This window comes from Vespula vulgaris, chromosome 14 (genome assembly GCF_905475345.1).
Source record: "Vespula vulgaris chromosome 14, iyVesVulg1.1, whole genome shotgun sequence".
NCBI classification, from domain to species: Eukaryota; Metazoa; Arthropoda; class Insecta; order Hymenoptera; family Vespidae; genus Vespula; species Vespula vulgaris.
Genome location: NC_066599.1, coordinates 1,633,655 through 1,654,516, shown reverse-complemented (window position 1 = coordinate 1,654,516; position 20,862 = coordinate 1,633,655). Strand labels below are relative to the sequence as shown.

The 20,862-nt window shown below is 33.2% G+C and overlaps 1 protein-coding gene and 2 non-coding genes across 4 annotated transcripts in view; all 3 read left to right on the top strand.

The window, feature by feature from the left end:
- Positions 1–20,862, top strand: part of LOC127068897 (neurotrimin-like) — a 245,585-nt gene that overhangs the window by 102,757 nt on the left and 121,966 nt on the right. The gene's annotated exons all lie outside the window — the stretch shown is intronic.
- On the top strand, positions 9,423–9,542 carry LOC127069243 (U5 spliceosomal RNA). The gene has a single exon (XR_007783388.1). It is a non-coding gene; the product is annotated as a U5 spliceosomal RNA (small nuclear RNA).
- Positions 10,464–10,584, top strand: LOC127069244 (U5 spliceosomal RNA). Its single transcript, XR_007783390.1, has one exon. It is a non-coding gene; the product is annotated as a U5 spliceosomal RNA (small nuclear RNA).

The window sequence follows — 20,862 nt, the reverse complement described above, 5'->3', positions numbered from 1 at the left end:
ATCGCTAGTCGTGTCGGAATTAGAGAGATTTTCTATCTCCTATACCGACACTTGAAGCACAATGAAAAAAAAAAAGAACGTGTTACTCGATGCTTAACGTGTATATTCCTAAATTAAATTCTTTTGGCGTTATATTAATTTGAAAAAATTTATAATATTCCATTATGAGATGCATAAAAAGATAAAGATGAGAGGAAAATGTACTTTTTATACGATACTTGGGAAATATAAAATACTCGATAATAAAAGTGAGATTTTGTTTATAATTATATATTAAAATTAATGTAAATTCCATGAGAATAATATAAAAATGTTTATAAAAGGATCGCTTTCTAAAAATATCGCGTCTTTCGAAATTTATCGAGATACGTATGTGTTATTATATATGAGATATATACGTATGTATAAATTATTTATAAAATTGTTTATATTATAACAATAATATTAGAGTGCATGAATAAAAAGAGGGCGTTTTTCTCTTTAAAATGCTCTTTGTTTCAAGTCTGTACGACTTTCCGTTCGGAAGATATGATCTTTTGAATTTTTCATTCATAATCTCAATGAACAGCTGACGTGAGTACGAGACGTAGTAAATAGTAAAAAGAGTTTACGTCGAACAGCTGATGAGTGTCGCGTAAATTCCAGGAATTTATGTAGGTCACTGGGTCAATGTATTCATTGAAAGAAATTATATAGGTTAAAGTACTTATCTTCTATTAGTTTTTAATTGAATATCTCCGGAACTACAAATCGTAGAGACTTCAAACAAATACCATTTTAAAGAGTAAATTTTTCTTTATAATAATTAATTAACAATTTGTTATAAACAATTTGTTATAAACAATTTTTGCAAAAAAAGTTTTTTTTAAATTTAATTACTTAATTTTCGTATATATACGTATATACAATAAAGATTTGTTATAAAAAATTTGTTATAAACAATTTTTTATAAACAATTTGTTATAAACAATTTATAGAGGAAAATTTTTTTGGACTTGCACTATTTGATTTCAGTATATGTACGTACATATATACATAAAATAACGATCTATTATAAACAATTTGTTATAAACCATTTATAATAAACAATTTGTTATAAACAATTTATTATAAACAATTTGTTATAAACAATTTCTATAAATTTTTTTTTTAATTTACACTACTTAATTTCCGTATATATATATAAAATAACGATTTGTTATAAACAATTTGTTATAAACAATTTGTAGGGGAAAATTTTTTTGGACTCACATTATTTGATTTCAGTATATCTATGTACATACATATATAAAATAACAATTTATTATAAGCAATTTGTTATAAACAATTTCTGTAAATTTTTTCTTTTTAATTTACAATACCTAATTTCCGTATATATGCATATATAAAGTAACGATTTGTTATAAACAGTTTTTTATAAAACATTTTTTATAAACAATTTTTGTATAAATAATTTTTCATAAATTAATATTACTTAATTAACGTATTTACGTTATTTTCTACATATACGATACACATACAAAAGAACGACAAAGTATTTTCATTTTGATTAAACAAAAAAGTGCGAAATTCAAATCCCATAGAACAAAATTCAATTTTCGTTAACAAAAGAATATTCCACTATATTTCTTATATTAATTATTTATGAAAAGTAACGAATGATTAACGTTTAATTTAATGCTTTTCACCAAAAAATGATCTCAAAGCTCCTTTCATGGTTTTTGCATCGAACGTTATGAAATGGAAAATTTTCTGTTTAGAAAGCCGACAAAAGTTTAGTTTTTCCATACATTTCTTGCGTTGCAATGTTCGCAGCAAAATGTGCCGTGAATATTTTTTCTTTTTTTTTTTTTTTTCGTTTCCTTCCCATTCCCCTCTGCATCGTACTCGCTCTTCCTCTTTTTGTTTTGATCAAGAAAAATTCGATAGGCGAGAGTACGGCAGCCGCGCGTATTTGCTCGCTAAATTACAAAGCCGTTCGCCTAGGAAATGGGAAATGCATATTTTTCGCAGTGATTCGTAGTGAACACGCAACGTCGCCACGAATTTTTCCGTCAACGACGACTTCGATGGACCTGCGAGTTTATTGTCATCGACTTATCCGCCTTTCGATGCATAATCAGTGATTCAGAAATAAAAGGAAATGTCGAGAATGTCGCCTGACTATTCGAACGTGTTCTTAAATATTATCTACGTGACAAACAAATAAAATTCTTCAATTACATAAGTACGGTTAATTGTTTCGTTGCATTTGTCAAATAAGTTACCTAAGAATATTCTATCGATAATTCTATATCGTTAACGACATGCTATTTTTTCTGTTTTTTCTTTTTTTTTTTTTTTGAGGGAAAGTTTAACAAAATAATCGATTAATCAATTCTACTAATTGCAAATATCATAAAAAAAGAAAAAAAAATAACGATCCGTTTCAATAAATTTATCTACCGTTGTAAACTCTTACAAAAATTATTGATAATTTTGAATCATAATCGTAAATGAATCTATCAATCGATTACACTAGGATAAGATAACTCGGACGTATTTTTTTCAGTTCTGAAATTACATAGAATCTAAAAATCGAAACGATCGACGTAATGAACGAACGTTACGAAGGAAGAGAAAGAAAAGAACGTTTCTATCTCTGTTCTCGTAACAAACTATCGTGAGGAAAGCGGATTGGGAGAGGAAAAACGAGAAAATCTCGTTCTACTGGATAACACTGATAAGAAAGGATCTCCATCGTCGTCCTTGGTCAACCGGGACTCTTTGTCAAACATTCGCAACATATTAACTCGAATTGCTTTCTCTTCTCGAGACACACTTCTACGGTTTCGATCGTCGAACGAATTCTTTTGTCTTGGCAAAGGGAGAAAGAGAAATAGACGGAAAGAGAAAAGAGAAAGAGAAAGGAGAAAGAGAGTAAAGAAAGAACGTATAAGCGAGAGATAGAGATAGACTGATAGACGGATAGACGAGAAAGAGAAAGAGAGAGAGAGAGAGAGAGAGAGAATATCCGGTCCAGTAACGAGAGAGCCGACGCAGAATCAATCAGAGCTTCTGATTGTTGCTCAACGGTGTTGATACAGAGGGTTGGGTACTCGAAGGATGATGAAGGAGGAAGCCAGAAATTCGGTGGTTTCGTGGTTGCTATCGTTTCAACTCTCTCTCTCTCTCTTACATATATATATATATATATATATATATATATATATATATATAAACTTTCGTGTATGTTTTGCAGTTCGGAGTGTATGTCACGGTGTGCCTAGGAAACGCATCCAGAAGTCCCTTCGAACGTTAGTAGGACAGAGTAGGGGAGTTGAAACAGTAGCGAGAGAGAAGAGGGGGGGGGGACTGGCTACTCGAGATAGAGATAAACAGGTTGTTGGATAGATCGAAAGAGAGAAAGAGAGGGAGAGAGTGAGATAGCTTCGATAGACGAGTGACCGAGCCGGTACTCCAAAGTAATCGAAATTCGCGTAAGAGAGGGACAAAGTAGGGAAGGATAAGTAAAAGGGAATGGGAAGGGTGAAAGAGGGGAAGCGATAAATTACTAGGACCGAGCCACCATCGATCCTAAATACGTACGCTTTTAGCTTTCACTTTGTTCCATCTCGTATACGTGCTCTATCTACCTTACGAGATCGTACCTTGTTCTCACTCTCTCTCTCTGTCTCTTTCCCACTCCCTCCTCCTTCCCTCTCTCTCTCTCTCTCTCACTCTCTTTTGCTTTCTTTCTCTCTCTCTTTGGTTTGTTCGTCCTATCCTTTTTCTTCCTTCAGAGACACTCCCCGCTTTCTTCAACGAGGTCACAACGTGAGAAATATATATTCGACGATTTCAGGGACGGAGGATGTATGACGACGGGATAAAGTACCGTATTCCATGCGCCTTCTCCTCGATCCTTCGTACTCGATAATGCTCTCCTTTTCTATCTTACCTTCGTATTCCTTATCTCCTTCTCTATCTCTCTCTCTCTCTCTTTCTCTTTCTCTTTCTCTTTCTCTCTCTCTCTCTTTCTTTTTCTCTCTTTCTATTTCTCGTTTTCTTTATCCATCTGTCGAGCCACTAGCAGGGTGAAAACCGTATAGTGGCTATCCTTACTACAAGAGAGAGAGAGAGAGAGAGAGAGAGAATTTATCGGATATCTCTTCTTTTCCTTAGTACGAGAATAGGATGAAAAGTCGAGAAAAGTGTGTTTTTCTTTTTGCTCGCGAGAAATGGTACTCTCTCTCTCTCTCTCTCTCTCTCTCTCTCTCTCTCTCTGTCTCTGTCTCTGTCTCTGTCTGTCTCTCTTTCTCTTTCTCTTTCTCTTTCTTTCTTTCTTTTTCACGCACTACCGCGACTTCTTTCTTCTTTACTTTCTGATTTACGATTCGCTATTTACCGTTCAGTGGCACCTGAACATCGCTGAATCGTCTTGTTTATCCGCTTTCCACGTTCGAGAGCACTCGTATATGTACGTCTCTATCCGTGTATAGAAAAGATCGTTTTATTTATTATCAGGCCGGAAAACTAGGTCGTTTGAAATGAACCTTTACGAATTGTTACGATGAAATCAATGAATGTCGTAACATAATCGTTAAAATGAATCCCCGATGAATGACTTTGATCGTAGCTCGATACTCGTGAAACTTAGTTTTACGTTAGTTCGAATCGATTATATTTTATGTCGATTCGCATCGATTCCAAAGATGAATTTTCTTCCTTTTTTTTTTTGTTGAGTCAACAAAGATCTGTCATATATATATTTTGTTTAAATTTGTTTTTCTTTCTTTTTTTTTTTCGAGATATAGTTTTTGTGCTAGAAAGTGCATAGTAATAGATGCGTTTGTAGGAATTACGTTGCAAAGCTTTCACGGTGTATAAATGGGACAGAAAGTTGAATTTTTCTGTGTCGCGCTTGGAGATTTTAAAGCATATGTGTACATATATATACATACATATATTATATATATATATATATATATATATATATATATATATATAGAAGGAGAGAGAGTTGGTTGGTAAACTAGTGAATGAAAAAGAGAAGAAAAAGAATCTCTTGCGTTGAAGTTTCTCTATAGTCGAAAGGGTTGTTCGTATTCGAACTTAAACGATATTCGATGGAAACGTGTGTCGTGGCTTGTACTACGTATGCACTCGAGAACACGCGTTTGAATAGCTCGGATGCATAAAAGTAAGTGGATCGTATCGTTCTTTTTCTTTTTTTTATCTTTTTTCTTTTTTTCCCCATTCATTTTTTTATTTTCTGTTTTCTTTTTCTTTATTCTTTTTTTTTTTCAAAAGCAATATAATTTCAACCTGTCCGTAAATTGAAAACGTTTTGAAGTATGTATTCTCGGAAAATCTTTTTCAATCAAATAAATTTCACGAACCATACGAACACGAAGAAAAATTGTTAATTTATTTAAATATAAAAAAGATATTTCCCTCGTTGACTAAGTACAGGCTGGGCCAAGAGTTCTTAGGTTGAGTAGTATTATACGATCTGGAAAAAAAAAAGAAAAGAAAAGAAAATTAGCTTAAAAAAAATGTCATGAAAAGTTAATTGATTTTTAAAATCACCTGGAAACTTTTGGCGCAATTTGTAAGTACTTATAAAATCGTTTAAAAATTTCGCGCCGATTTCGTCTACAAAGATTACTCGAGAAATTTGAAATAGTTTACGTAATCCTTTTAATCGTCAAAGAAAAACGTTGATTGTCGTCGTAAAATTTTCGTCGTCTATATCTGCTAACATAAGATTATAAAGTTTTTAAGTCGAATATTTTCAGAAAAGCAGTACGCTTTCTTTGAACATATTATCGTTGAAAATTCTTTAATTTCTAACAAACGTTTTCATTCTGAAATCTTTTTTACAATCTGTTTTCTCTTCACCTCTTTCTTCTGTTTGTATGTGTGTGTATGTGTGTATGTGTATATATATATATATATATATATGTATATAATACTTGGACTTTCTTTCTATTCTTCTTCGTTTTTCCTTCTCTCGCCACTTTGCCTTTGCCGAGCACGTCCTATTGCGTGCTACACAGTTGTTATTCTCGTATAAGCTCCGCGAAGATTGTAACGAGTAAACCCATAAAGTCGACGATATACACCGTGGATTAAGTTTTTTAACTCTTGCGATAAAACCTGCCCATATACACTTATTAACAATAAATATTTCTTGATATATAGTTTTTGATACAATAAAGTAAACCAACAAAAATTAATATGTATATAAAGAAAGAAAAAAGAAAAAAAGAGAAGGAGAAAACAGAGAAAAGAATACTACGTATTAATATCATAAATAATATTAAAGTATACATTTACATTATATTTTGTTTCATCAATAAAAATACATACATACATACATCATACATACATACATGTAACATGGTCTTTTTTATATCGTTCTCATTTGATCAACCGATAAATAAAACAAATTTTTATCAACACTTCGCGATGTCAAGATTAAAAAAAAAAATATCTACTATTCTCAATATCTCTAATTTTTTATATCTACTACACTTAAAAGCAAAAAAAAAAAAATGAAAAAAGAAAAAAAAAAGAACTAAAAGGCTACGTTGATTATATGGATAATTAAGATACGTACTATAATGGACGTGTTTAAAGAGAAGCAAAAAACAAAAAAAAAAAGAAGGAAAAGAAAAAGAAAATACTAGGAACTATAGTCCTGTGCGCAGGTAAGGGGAGAAGGTCCTGCAAATACATCGAGCGTTGTACGTGCCTAAAGGCCATTCTCTTTACCTGCAAACGCGTCATCCTGCGCAAATGTTAGCCCCTTGCTCCCCACTCTCTTCTTCTCTAAACCACCTTCTCTTGATACTCGCCTCTTGGATATTGGTAAAGTTGTATGAGACATCCTGTAACTTCAACGACTCCTGTCTTCCCCTTAGAAGTAGCCGAATTCCCAACCCAGATGTTGCTACATCGTGCCACACTCTTCTTCTCTTCTTCGTCTATCCTCCAATCCCACCTCCACCCCCACCCCCACCCCCACCCACCCTCTTTTTTTTTTGCTTTAGTAAAGAAGAGAGAGAGAGAGAGAGAGAGAGAAAGAGTTTTATCAAAGAAGCAAGAAAACTCATTTATTACTATCGTTTAATACGTTTCTACAATTCGTAAAAAAGAAAGAGTCTTTTTTATTTTGTTTCATGGATAAAAATCGATCTTCTTTTTCTCTTTCATATAAAGAGCAAGCGAAAAGCCCTTATGTCGGACAAAAGTGTGTCCCTTTTTGAAGTGATTTTAAAAATCAATTTTACTCTCTTTTCCCAGACTTTTTAGGTCAATCAATTTTTGTTTTCTTCTTTTCTTTCATTCTTTTTTTTTTTTGTTCCCTTTTTCCTATCGAATTGTAAAACTACGAAAGAGCCTAAACTGCAGGCCTAAAATAGTTTCCTCTAGTTCTCGGAAAAGAATAATTGATTTTAAAGATCGTTTAAGTAAGTACTTTTGAGTCATCCTGTATTAAACGAATACAGAGAGAACTTTTAAAGTAAATTACGTCCGAGTGTATTTGAACGTTTCACGTTTCATTGTGTTTGTTTGCATGCAGACGATACATACCTATCTACGTACTTACTATATAATACATACATATATATATATATATATCCATGTATTATATATAGATACATGTATATAACGTTTATATACGTTTATATACCACGTACTACGCGTAGACATCATTTTATTGCGGAGAAAAGAGAAAAGATAAAGGTCGTTTCATCGTTGTTGGTGGTTCAAAGTCGACGGTGGCACAACACGGCCAGGAGGAATCACTTTGTTTGTCTCGTTCTATTTACAATACTTTCGTGCAGTTTGCTTTTCTGTTTATCCACGTGCTTAGCCTTCGGCTCGCTTGTTGTTCGACGTAAGTCACGGGTAAACGCGACTGATCTAATTATTCCATAGCGTGGAACGCTGGAGTATGCTGACGTTCATGTTTCGATGCCTGACGAGTATAAAGAGAAAGATAGAGAGATAGAGATAGAGATACAGAGAAAGAGAGATAGAGAGATAGAAAGAAAAGGATGACGAGAAAAGAGAAAAAAATATTAAAGAAAAGATAAATAAAAACACTTCTCCTCAAGAATTTTCTCTTCATTTATTTCTGGTACAGTTTCTCACTCGTCTCTTTCTCAACTAATCTTTTAAATTCAATTTCGTTCTCTTTTTGGATTTTCTTTTCTTTTCTTTTCTTTTTATAATCTTATCATCTACTTAAAATTATGTATTTAACGATAATAAAATATAAGATATTTTTAAATTTAATTTGAAATATAGTTAATTTGATTAAAAGTAAAATTTTTTTTTACTGTTGCTCTTGTAATTGTATTTAATAAAGAATAATGTTTCTAATTTATAGACTTAATACATACATATATATATATATATATATATATATATATATATATCAAGCAATCTCATTTATAATAAATGAAAATATAATTTCATTGTCGTCAATATCGTTTCCATTATTGTTAGAAATTTAATTCGAATATTTATAATATATTTATATCTATAAATTCATCTCATACATTTATAATACCAGCAAAAAAGCTATTTGTAGAAATTTAGATTGTGTAAATCTGTCTTAATGAAAACTCGTAAATAGGAATAAAAATTCATTGATAATAATTGATCGAATCACAATCAACTATATATATAGAAAAAAAAAGGTAAACGAGTTTGATTCATTACTAAACGATGACATGGAATGGTAAATTAAATGAATCTGGTAGGTTGACAATCGAACGAAAACAGGCAGTAAATACGATCGTTACATTGCCATTTCATTCTCTCTCTCTCTCTCTCTCCCCCTTTCTCTCTCTTTCTCGTATACACACATCAATGATTCGAGGTGTATTAAGCGTAAGCAAAAGTACGAGAGCACTTAAGGAACTTCTTGCATATATGCATCTACCTGCATTCGTATCGTTGTATAAGTATAGACTATGTGTACATACTTCGGTAACGATAATGCTATACTCTCCTGTAAATGAGAAGACAAAGGATAACGAGTTAATGAGTCTTCGTTACTTCTGTATAATGTTTTATTGTTTCACTATTATGTCATTTCCTTTTGATCTAGTAATTTTTATCGAGATACCTATAATGTTCTCGATTGTCATTTGAATGAACAATTCGAGACGATTATTATTTTACGTTATTACGATTTTTTACTTATTTATTTTTTTATCTTTTTATTATTAAATAATCTCGTCGAACGTAGTTTGCATTTATTATTTTGACTTTTGATCATATTGACAATAGGAAGTTTGACAATTGTGATAGAATTGGTTTTGGGTAGGCATTAACTGTCATGTCTACCAGTAGATGGCGAATTTTCTCGATAGTGAATGGGAGTTAGGTTTAGATTTAAGGAGAAGGATAGGATTGTTTAGGTACTCTGGTTTCCCTTCAATACACGCATAAATCTTTCGCCTTTTACTAAAGATTTCCGTGGAGGGGAACAATTGATGAGTCTATAATCGAATTTTTGAATACCCGACGAGAGTCGGGTTCATTAATTAATTAAAACAAAATTTTTTTTAGCTTCACGTGATAATACAGATTTGTTAAGGTCATGAGACTCTTTGACTTTACTGGTCTTTTTAAGTTGAAAAGTATTATCGTTGTGAGGATTTTTAATAATTCATACGATTCCAAAGTATTTACAATACTTTTTTATATTAACGATAATATATTACAATGTTTTTATTAAACCAAGTTTTTTTTCATCTTCATAAAAGGTTTACTCTACAACATTCTTTTAACTTTTTTCCTTTGCAAGAGTATATTTTTAGAGTAGTGTTGTTTATAAAAATAGCGTCAAAGAAAATAGTTAATCTTCATTTTTTTCTTAGCAGTATTTTTAAATAATTTATAGACTATTAGGAATATTATTATATATAAATCTTATGAACCAAACATAATTTTTTTAGCTTACTTAAATTACTTTGGTTGTGTGTATGAGGAGATGAATTGGGTGTATTGAATTTATAAAACGCTCACTTTTTTCCGGTTAAATTTAATCCCTTTATTACGTAAGTATTTTATAAACAATTTACAGCGTTAGAAAATTATAAATCTTTTCAAAAAAATAATCGCAATATTTTTTTCAAAAGCGCTATATAAAAAATAGATAGAAATAATACAATGTGATGCAGTGTTCGATGTTAACAGAAAATTATTAACGTTGTTTTTAACAAAAGAATATAAACATAAAAATTTTATTAAGTTTAAATAGCCAGTACAAAATGTATATTTGTCCAGTGTCGTCTGAAAAGTTTTATACTCGTATAAAACTCTAACAAAGTTCTTTAAAGAAATTATTTAAATTCCACGGTAGTTATAGTTAGTATTTCAACCACCAGGAGGATGATCTTCTCACAAACGTTAATATCTCTGATATTATATATTTACCAAATCGTTAGTATGGATCTTCACTCTGGTTTCCCTTCAGTACACGTATAAATCTTTCGCCTTTTACTAAAGATTTCCGTGGAGGGGAACAATTGATGAGTCTATAATCAAATTTTTTGTATGCCCGGCATTAGTCGGGTCATTAATAAATTAAAACACAAATTCGTACAAATATCTAGGTTTCATTCATCAGTTTAACTCATATTCGATAAAAACTCTCTCTACTACAAACCATTACGAAACTCTGTGGACGTAACACATACGCTATATAATTATAATCCATAGTTGTAAAGTTAGATTTAGAAGTTTATATCTTCACTTCATATTCGAAAGTTTTTTCGTAGGTGTTTCTTTACAATTTTTTTTCTTTCATACAAATTCGTACAGTATTTTATTACAGTGTAATATCTAATTAGTATATATAATTTATTTTTAGTGATTTTTATTTTTAGTATAAAATATAAGTGGGATATAATAAATAACGCCCTCTATAACTTTCGCGCGTCGTATAATTTTTGTTATATTATAAGCACGAACGAAAAATTAGGTCATAAAAAATTAATTGGATTTCAAACTTTTAATGTTTGGCTTTTAAATTAAATTCGAGTTACGTTTTTATTATTATATATTACCCGTCTGACTTATAGATATAAATGATATTTTATTTTATTTTATAACAATATTTGTTTATTACTCAATTCGATATAAATGATTACACATACACGTATTATATAGTGTTATACTTATATTTTATATTAAGTTATTACAAAAAGTTGAAATTGTAGAGAGAAATTGTTAGAAAAAGAGGAAAAAAACAACTTAGGAATATCTCAATCTCAAAAAATAATCCCATAAAATCTATTTCCTTGGTCGTACCATGGACTAGCCGATGGGATCTTTTTTTCGCATTCGAAGTAATATTCTCATTCCCTATATGAAAAACTCCATAAAACTTCAAATTAACTTTAGTTTCCGTCGAAATAACGCATGAATCTTTCGCCCTTTATTAAAGATTTTCATGAAAAGGGGGGAACATACGATTAGAGTCTGTCTCTAACTAAATTTTTCAAATGACCGGAACTCGCATTGCTAGCTTTGGGTGATCATACAATCGAATTGCGAAAAGTAAATTCTCTGTCCTTCTCTTTACATTATTGCTCTTCTCTTTCACAATTCAACTGGTCTTGTAAAATACTTGAATTGTGTCAGAGCTTTTATATTAGTTCGATGTCATTGGTATTCCTCCACCTCTCTCTTTTTCTGTTCTTTGACTAATCCAGCAAGAGAGATAGAAAGAGAGATAGAAAGAGAGAGGGAGAAAGAAAGAGCAAAAGAGAGAGAGAGAGAGAGAGGGACATGTATTTGACAGTGGGGAAAAGAGAAAGAGAGAGAGAGAGAGAGAGAGAGAGAGAGAGAGAGAGAGAGAGAGCAAAGAGAAAAAGGGATGGAAAAGTCGGTAGAGGAAAGGGAAGTTTTAGAAGGTGGAAAAACGAAAGACAAAAGCCACCGGAAGAGAGGACAGAGGGTCGAATTCCCAGTAGATCACTGTCACGCGGCGAGAAGCCAATATAAATACCTCAACGCTTCGCCCGGTTTCCAGTCTCTCTCTCTCTCTCTCTATATATATATCTATCTATCTATCTATCTCATTCTCTATGTCCTATTGCTCTAGCACGTTTGCCGCGTTGCTGTGTTGCCTGATGCGCACTCTCTCCTGTAACCCGGCCTGTCCCGTTTGTTTTCCAGCACGCGGCGGCGTTTCTAGAAAGGAACACGGAGGACTGCAAATGCCTAGAGGGGAAGGGAAAAGTGTAGAAAATGGGGGTTTGGGGTTTGGCGTTTGGGGTGAGGGTTGAAGGATGGGAGGAAGGGAGGAAGGGAGGTGGAGGATAGCGAATGAAACGTCGCGCTTCTGCGACGCACGTTTCTCTCGAAAGTTGAAAGGAATCATAGGCAAGAAAGAGAGAGAGAGAGAGAGAGAGAGAGAGAGAGGGGTGGGAGAGGGAGGTAGAGGTAGAGAAGGGACTAAATTATTCCACGCGCACGTACCCATTCTTTCTCCTTATCCCGTCTAGACCTCTTTCCAACAACCCCAAACTCGCCCCTCCAACCTCGTTGGTACCTCCGAAGGGATGGTTTGAGATTAAGGAGAATTCGTTTTCCTCGAGCAAGAGAGAGAGAGAGAGAGAGAGAGATAGTTAGTCTAATATTTTCTTTAAGACCAAAATTGCCCGTCCTACATCTGCTCTCACGATTCTTTTTTTTTAGCGTTTTCTCTTAGAATTCGATTGTTAATAATTGTTTAAGATTGTTTTAGTCTTGTGAGATGAGATTTTTTGTCACTGGAATTGTTATGATTTTACTAATATGTTTATGTCGGTTCGATCTTTTCGAGTATGATCTATTTTTTATATGTATTTATGTATGTATATATATTAATTTAAAAAAAAATTAGCGGAGACGATTAAACATCCATTATAATTAAATACAAACCGAGTCTAGTCCTTGATGGTTAGAAATTTAAATGAGATAATTCTTTCTTAATAAATGCAAAAAATAATCGTACGTGCATTGAAACGAGCAGAATGAAAAAATGTATAATATTAATTTTTTTTTCTATCTTTTCTTTTTGTTTTTTTTCCCTCTTTAATTCGCATCAATTCGTAACACTCACGATACGTAATATGTACTTGTATTATTTTTTTCTTTGAGCCCGATACGTTGTATTATTCATACTTTGTACTCTTGTCTCATTTATTCAAAGTAGAACCTATTATACATACACGAACGTATAGACATATATACACACACATACACACACTCTCCAAGCAGCCAGCCAATTCATTCTCCTCGTCTCGCGAGCCGTAAGGACGCCTTAAATCAATAGTATCCTATCTGCTAAACCGATCCGTGCGCGTGCTGTGACTAATTTGCAAGCTCCAATGCTCTCGATTCCGGTGTTACCGATCGATATATCTCCAGTGTTCCCGATTCGCAAATTAACTCAATTATGTAGGTGAAATCCTTCGATCGTGCTACTACTAGCCGACCTGGAACTCGAAACGCGTGCCATCAATATGGTAATCTATATTATTCTTTTCTAATCTGTAAATCATTGAATCCTCACTGTGATAAATTTGATCGTTTAAATAACTGAAAGATTTGTTTCAAATATTTCGCGATATAAATCGTACGAAATGTAACAAAAAATTCGATGAAAGGAATTAAATGGATTACAAAATATCAACGTATATGAAAGATTTAAAACGTTCAACTGATTTGGAATAAATCGATTTTCAAAGAATTGAAAGATAAAGAATAAATCGGTATCGTTTTGTACATATGTATAACAATAAAGTTTATGTTGGTCTGACTCGCGTAGTGAAATTGAATGCCAATCGATTTGATGAAAATTGACGTTATTAATATTAATATTATTATTAATCATCGTTTTAATTTTATATATTTTTATCGAGCTTCTCTCTTTCTCTCTCTGTCTCTATCATAATCCAATAAACGAAAAAAAAGAATATTATTACATTTTTTCTAATCTGCAAAGAGCATTGAATCCTCTGATAAATGTATTGTAAAAAAAAAGAAAAAAAAAGAAACAAAACTACGTAAAAATGTTTTAAAAATTCGATGAAGGGAATTAACAGGATTACAAAATATCGAGCCTGTGTGTGAAAGATTAAAACATTAAACTGATTTTGGATAAATCGATTCGAGAATAAAAATGAGAAAATACAGACAAATATTTCCTATTATATATCTATCTATCTATATATATATTTGCGATGTAATTTTGTACGCGTCATGTTTCGATGACTCGTGCAAAGGCGAACAGTCAACAAAATATCCTATTTTTTTCCTCTTTAGATTTTAGTAGGTAAATATACGAAGCGATCGATACACAAGTGTCGGGTACACGGTCTAGGTCACGTCGTCTATAGTAGTAGGGGTTATAAGTAATAGTAAACATTCCTACGAACCTTCTAACAGAGAGAAAAAGGTCAGTTTGGTTTAAGTGGTCGTTCCGTTCACAGGTATGTATATAATTTATCCTCTTCGAATCTAATGGATCGTCCGAGCGAATTCTTTAATAGAGTACGTATTTAAACGTTTGTATTATTAATGCGTAATTTATCGTCTTGAAATATAATTAATAATTAAATCAATGCGATACGTATTTTGATAAAAACACGTTTATAACGTATAATAATTATCATCGTCGTCAAGTATCGATACGAAGCGTTTGTACCATATTTTTCTTCGCTGCGTTTGATAAATAATAATAAGAGAAAAGAAAAAGAAGAGAACAGAAACGACGGCTTATTATTCGTTGGTTCCCACGACGCATCCGAAGACGTTTCGTTCGAAACTCGAAAGATGTCATATACGCGAATAGAAAGACTGAATTATTCCACGTGCACACGCCTATTTCTTTTCTTCTTTCGAAGGACGTTAGGGACGAAAGCCAACGGAGTCCCTCCGCGTCGCTCGTTTTTCATTCGTCTCGCAGGACGGTGCCCTAAGGAACGAAGAAGGATAGCTGTTTCGAGAAAAGAGTGTGAGAAAGAAACTACATACCGTATACCTTTTGTTCTCTGGAAAGGTCCTGCGTTTACGATCTTATATTCTCTTCCTTATCTTTCTCGACCAGGGAGAATATCTCGTCACGTACGTCCCTGAGAGTCGCGTGTGTGGAATTAAGAAAAAACTTTTCTTCTACGAAAAGTTCATCTGCGAAAAAGTAAGATCGCGATTCAAGAGTTAACGAACGATATCTCGATTTTATTCTTTTTCTATTCCTTTCTTCCATTTCGTTCTAATATCTATTTTATCTTATCTCTATAGATAGATTTATCAAGTATAACATTCGTGCTATTCGACTCAATTGCTTGGTTCGCGATTCTCAATAAATTTCTTCATATTCATGAGAATTTCATTCATGAATTGTATACTTAACCGTAGTATAGTATTAGTTATTGACTAATAAATTCTCGTTGAAAGATTGAATTAATCGTGTTAGTCGCATTCGTGGGATACTCGATCGATTTATTTATTTATAATAATAGTTTTATAAAAAGGTTGTCTTCGTATATATGTGCGTTTATATTTTTATCGTTGTTATTAATATATCTTTCCGATCAGAAATAAGATTCGTTCGCAAATAAAAAAAAAAAAAAAAAAAAAAAGAAAAGAAAAGAAAAATCTATACAATTGAGGAATATAATAAAACTTGTATAGAAACAGTTGTAAGTATCATTATGAATTTTATTAGATAGAAATGTTAAAGGAACAAACAACAAAAAAAATGTTAATAAAATTCTTAAGGATGTTTGAATATATTACGTTAGAAAAAGTGAGGAACAGCGTTCGTAAAAATTATTATAAATTTCAATCCTTTTGTTCGATCGTTAGCGTATTAACTTCTAAAAAGGGGGATTCGACTTTGATCTTCGTATCGGCTTTCGAAGGTAAGTACGTCGTGATCGGCTTTGGCGTTCGAACGGCGGATTTCCGCACCGCGTCCGAATCCTCTCGATGATTCTTCTTTTTCTCCCCTTCCACGTGAGAAGATCCTTCTTACGTTTTTATCTCATTGTTCTATCTCCATTTTTCTTTTTCTATTTCTTTTTCTTTTCTCCTTTTCTACCTTTACGAACAACTACGGATAATCTCGAAGGTATTTCATCGATCTTTATCGAAAATTTCTAATCCGCGAATAAGGCGGAACGCGTGATTAGATTTACAATTAGATCGAATAACGAGTGATGAAACGATATGAGAAAAATAATACGATAGGTAGAGAATTTCATAAGAAGAATGTCTTAAGAACGAAGTCTGTATTTTCGTGTTTGAAAAGGATCAATGAAAGATAGATAGAAAGATGATGGGGTCGAAGTAGTTGGCTTTGTTTAAAAATCAGTCAAATAGCTGTCATTATCGCGGCACGGGAATGGCCGACATTTTTACGAAGTCTTTTCTTGAAATTTCCTTGATTCAAAATAGATAAAAATTTAATAAAATTCTTTATTAAAACAAGAAGAAAATTATCGTTATATTAGATACGTTATTAATCGTAATAAATTATCACGTATCATATACAAACATAATACGATCGTAAAGTGTAAAGTATATAATTATTAGATAATATATAAAATAATAACAAACCAATTTCAGGATTCTCAAGGCATTCTCTCTCATTAGTCGAGAATAAAAATTTCAAACTAGCGCGAAAACTTTGAAGAGTACGACGACGACCACCACCACCACCACCACCACTACTATTCACCACCATCACCATCACCACCGTCGCCATCAGGAATAGGACGCGCTATACCACGATCCCTTCTCTAGCTGTAGATAATCTAGATTTCCGAAGGGTGAGTTTAAGAGAGGAAAAGAGGAAGAGAAGAGCTCGGTTTAATTTTCTATCGTTCCCAAGGCACGCTCGTCTACCTCGAAGTAGCATTACTTTTATCACCTTGATGATCGGGGGATGATTTTATTGGCGATCCCGTATGCCATGTGAGTAGCGGGTGGGGTGGTTTAATGAGTCGGTCTTCCCTCGTCGTCGACCAGGAACAGCTTCCTTCACCCTTAGCAGCTATCCCACCCAACCCAATCCAACCTAACCCAACTCAACTCAACCCAACCCAACCCAACCCAACCCAACCCAACTCAACCCAACCTACCTCTTCTCCTTTTCCTTCGTTCCACACCACCGAACTCAGCCACCCTCTTTCAACCCCTCCAACCGCCCTCACAATTACGTCGCGCGTGCTCCGACTCGAGAAACGTTCACCACCACGAAGAGAGAGAGAGAGAGAGAGAGAGAGAGAGAGAGAGAGAGAGAGAGAGAGAGAGAGTGAGTGTCTAGGGGTAGTCCTCGATATCTTCTATCCTTTTCCCCTTTTTCTTTCCTTCGATTTTCTTCGAAAATCTTCGTCGAACCCCTTTCCATGCTTCGTTTTCTTTCTTTATCTTTCTCCTTTGCTTTCTTTCGTTTTTTTCCCTCCCTTTTCTTTCTCACGACCTTTGACTTCGCTTTTTCTTTCTTTCTTTCCTTCTTTCTTTTTTTCTTTTTTCCTTTTTTCTTTTTTCCTTCCTTCCTTCTTTCCTTCCTTCCTTCCTTCCTTCCTTCCCTTTTTTGTATTTTCTACCCTCTATATTCTCTCGTATTTCTTTTTAACGTTCAACCGTAGTGAGACTGATACCATAGCCAGAGATCTCTCTGTCCTTTTCTATCTTTCTTTCGTTTTGTCTTCTCTCTTTCTCTTCGTCGCTCCCTCTTTTTACTCGTTCAAAGTTGTTGCATTCAACCTTAGAGAACTAGAAAGCCTACACTCGGAACTATGTACTTTTTTGTGTGTGTTTTTTCTCTCTCTCTCTCTCTCTCTCTTTTCTTTCTTTCTTCTTCTTCTTCTTCTTCAGATGTCACCAAACTGTACAGAACCAACAATGACTATCACGCACTATTTTCCTCTCGTCGATTTTCTTCTCTGTTTATATACGTACATCGTTATATACGTTCGTATCTATCTGTCGAGCTTGCAACATTCGATCTCGAAATATCGACGATAATTAATATAAAGAATCGAGAGATTTCTCATTTTCTTTTTTATTTAATAAATATTTCAACTTGAAATTGAATCGTATTTATTACAGTGATACGTGGAAGGAAGAGAAAAAAAGAGGATATTACGTACATTGCAATAATATCATCAAAGTTTCACAATTTTCTGTCGACAACGTATTATATACACAAATATACACACACACATACACACACACACACATATATATATATATAAGAAAGTTCGATTCACAGTCACGTAGAGAACTCTTTAGATACACAGTTCGCTGGTAAAGGAAAAGATTTTTCTGTAATCCGATCGAAGACGATCGAAAACGATCGTTGCTGACTCGAGATGGACAAGATAAACGTATGGTAGCACAGCATCCATTGAGTTTCCCGTAGCGAAAGCTCAAACTCTCTCTTTCTCTCTCTCTCTCTCTATCTATCTATCTCTATCTCTCACTCTCTCACTCTCTTTCTCTCTCTCTCTGTCTGTCTGTCTATCTGTCTTTCTCTGTCGGTGTTGGGAAGTAGTTTGTTGACACACTCCACCGACATCCTGGATTTTGCCTTTGAGAGAATCGTGAATCGGTATCGACGACGACGTAACCCGCCTGTTTGACAAGCATAAACTGATCAGCATGCATATAGAAACTGGTCTTTCACGCACATACACATACGTATCTTCCTCTCCCTCTCTTTCTCTCTCTCTCTCTCTCTCTCTCTCTCTCTCTATCTGTCTAGATCGCTCTTTCTATCGAATATACATTACCGAGTAAGAATTTTACATATTGCGTTATTTCATTTCCAATAATTTTTCATGTATTAAATTTATTTATTTTCTTCTTGTATTGTAGATTTTCAACGTTAAAATGCAATGATTTGTAAAGATATATAAATTAAAATTTTGTAGAATAGTAAGTTCATCTTTTTCAAATCGTTTCGTTTCGATTTAATTCAATTTAATTCAATTCAATTCAATTTAATTTAATTTAATTTAATTTAATTTAATTCAATATAATTGATCGATATATTAAAAAAAAAAAAAAAAAAAAGAGAGAGAGAGAGAGAGAGAAAGAGAAAGGAAAAAAAAGAACACGTTAGGATGCGCATAATTGTTGAAATCGTTGATGTTTCAAGATCGAGGAGAATTTGAGTCGATGGAGCGCAAACGAGATTTCTACGTTGGGGTATTCTTGACTCGATTTCAACGATGATTATGCTTAGTATACCTGACGTATACTAATTGTGGTAGCGCTCTTGCCTATTTCGTCGCTCGAACGGAACGTCTAATGGAAACTATCTTGGCGTACGTTTACAACGCCTCGCTACAATTCCCTGCACACAATAGATCGGAGTGAGTATATGTATGCGTGTGTGTGTGTGTGTGTGTGTGTGAGAGAGAGAGAGAGAGAGAGATGGCATCAGCGTTTCTCGCATCGTTCCATTCCCTTTGGTATTCTCATCCCCTCCATCGTTGCCCTCCGATCCTCAACATCTCTTGCTTTTGGACGTACACGAGAATCTAATGCTTTAACATTAGCTCGTCGAATATTTAACCGGAATTATGGGAGTAAAGTTTGCCTGGATACTCTAAAAATTCTTTTCTTCCAAAAGAGAATTAATTTTTTATTGGAGAAGATTAACACAGTTTAATCGACTGATCGATTATATCTTATAATTTATCAAAGTATTTTAAGAAATAAATACCATCGATCTCGTTCAAATAATATTTCATCATTCACGTTATCCACGTTATGTCATTTCGAAGACGTACGCTTATACGTATATTTGTCGTTTCATTAATTTATTTTTTTATTTATTTATCTTTACTTTTTCATTTCATTTTATCAGTCTTTAAGTATTTTTTCTCTTAACTATAAGTAATACTTGATGAAACTGTCTCACAGATAAGGTTAATTAATTGTTATTGTTACACCTTTTGTTTTTATCATTCTCATTCGAGAAATTTTTCTAGAATATTTTTACGATTGTAATTAAATCAGGTTAAATTAATTCTTCAAAATCTCTCTTTATAATTTCGTAAGAGACCAATATGATTTTATTTTTGTCTTACAAGATTAGATCATTGGATAAAGAAAAAAAGAGAATGGTAAAAAAAGAGAGTCGTCCTTCATTCAAGAGAGTAATTCAAGTTTTATGTATGTACTATATACATATATATGTACATAGAGACATTCTGATTTTTTCATTTCGTTTTGTGCTTTTTTCTGTCTTTTCTTTTTTTTTTTACATACGTATTAGGGTACTCGCACTCGCGTAATATTTTCCGCTTTTCATTTGTTCTACTTCTCTGAAATATCTTTCGTTTAAGAAAAAGACCACCTTTCTCTTCTTCTCCATTTTATATTCATGGAATTTGTATTATGCGTATACATACATACATACATATATACTTATATACACAGCTAAGTACATACAAATCAAGAGAAAAGAGAGAAGAACTCTGTGCATTCTTTGAATGGACGCGAGGCCATATTATCCGTCCACACGGAAACTCGAACGTAAAAGGTTAAACGACACGGTTTCGAGAGTGACGTCCATGAAGAAAACCATGGTTTATCGAGTCTCGTTTTCTTCTACGAAACCAATTAAAAAGAAAGAGAGAGAGAGAGAGAGAGAGAGAGAGAGAGAGAGAGAGAGAGAGAGAGAGAGAGAAGAAACAGATAGAAACTTTATTGTCAAATTTAGAATGTAAAAAGAAAATAGTAACGATTGACAATTGTACAAAAGGAGTAATGTACGTCATAATGAAAGAAATATAAAGTAACAATGATTGAACTAAAATTATAGGTATACGTTTATAAAAAAAA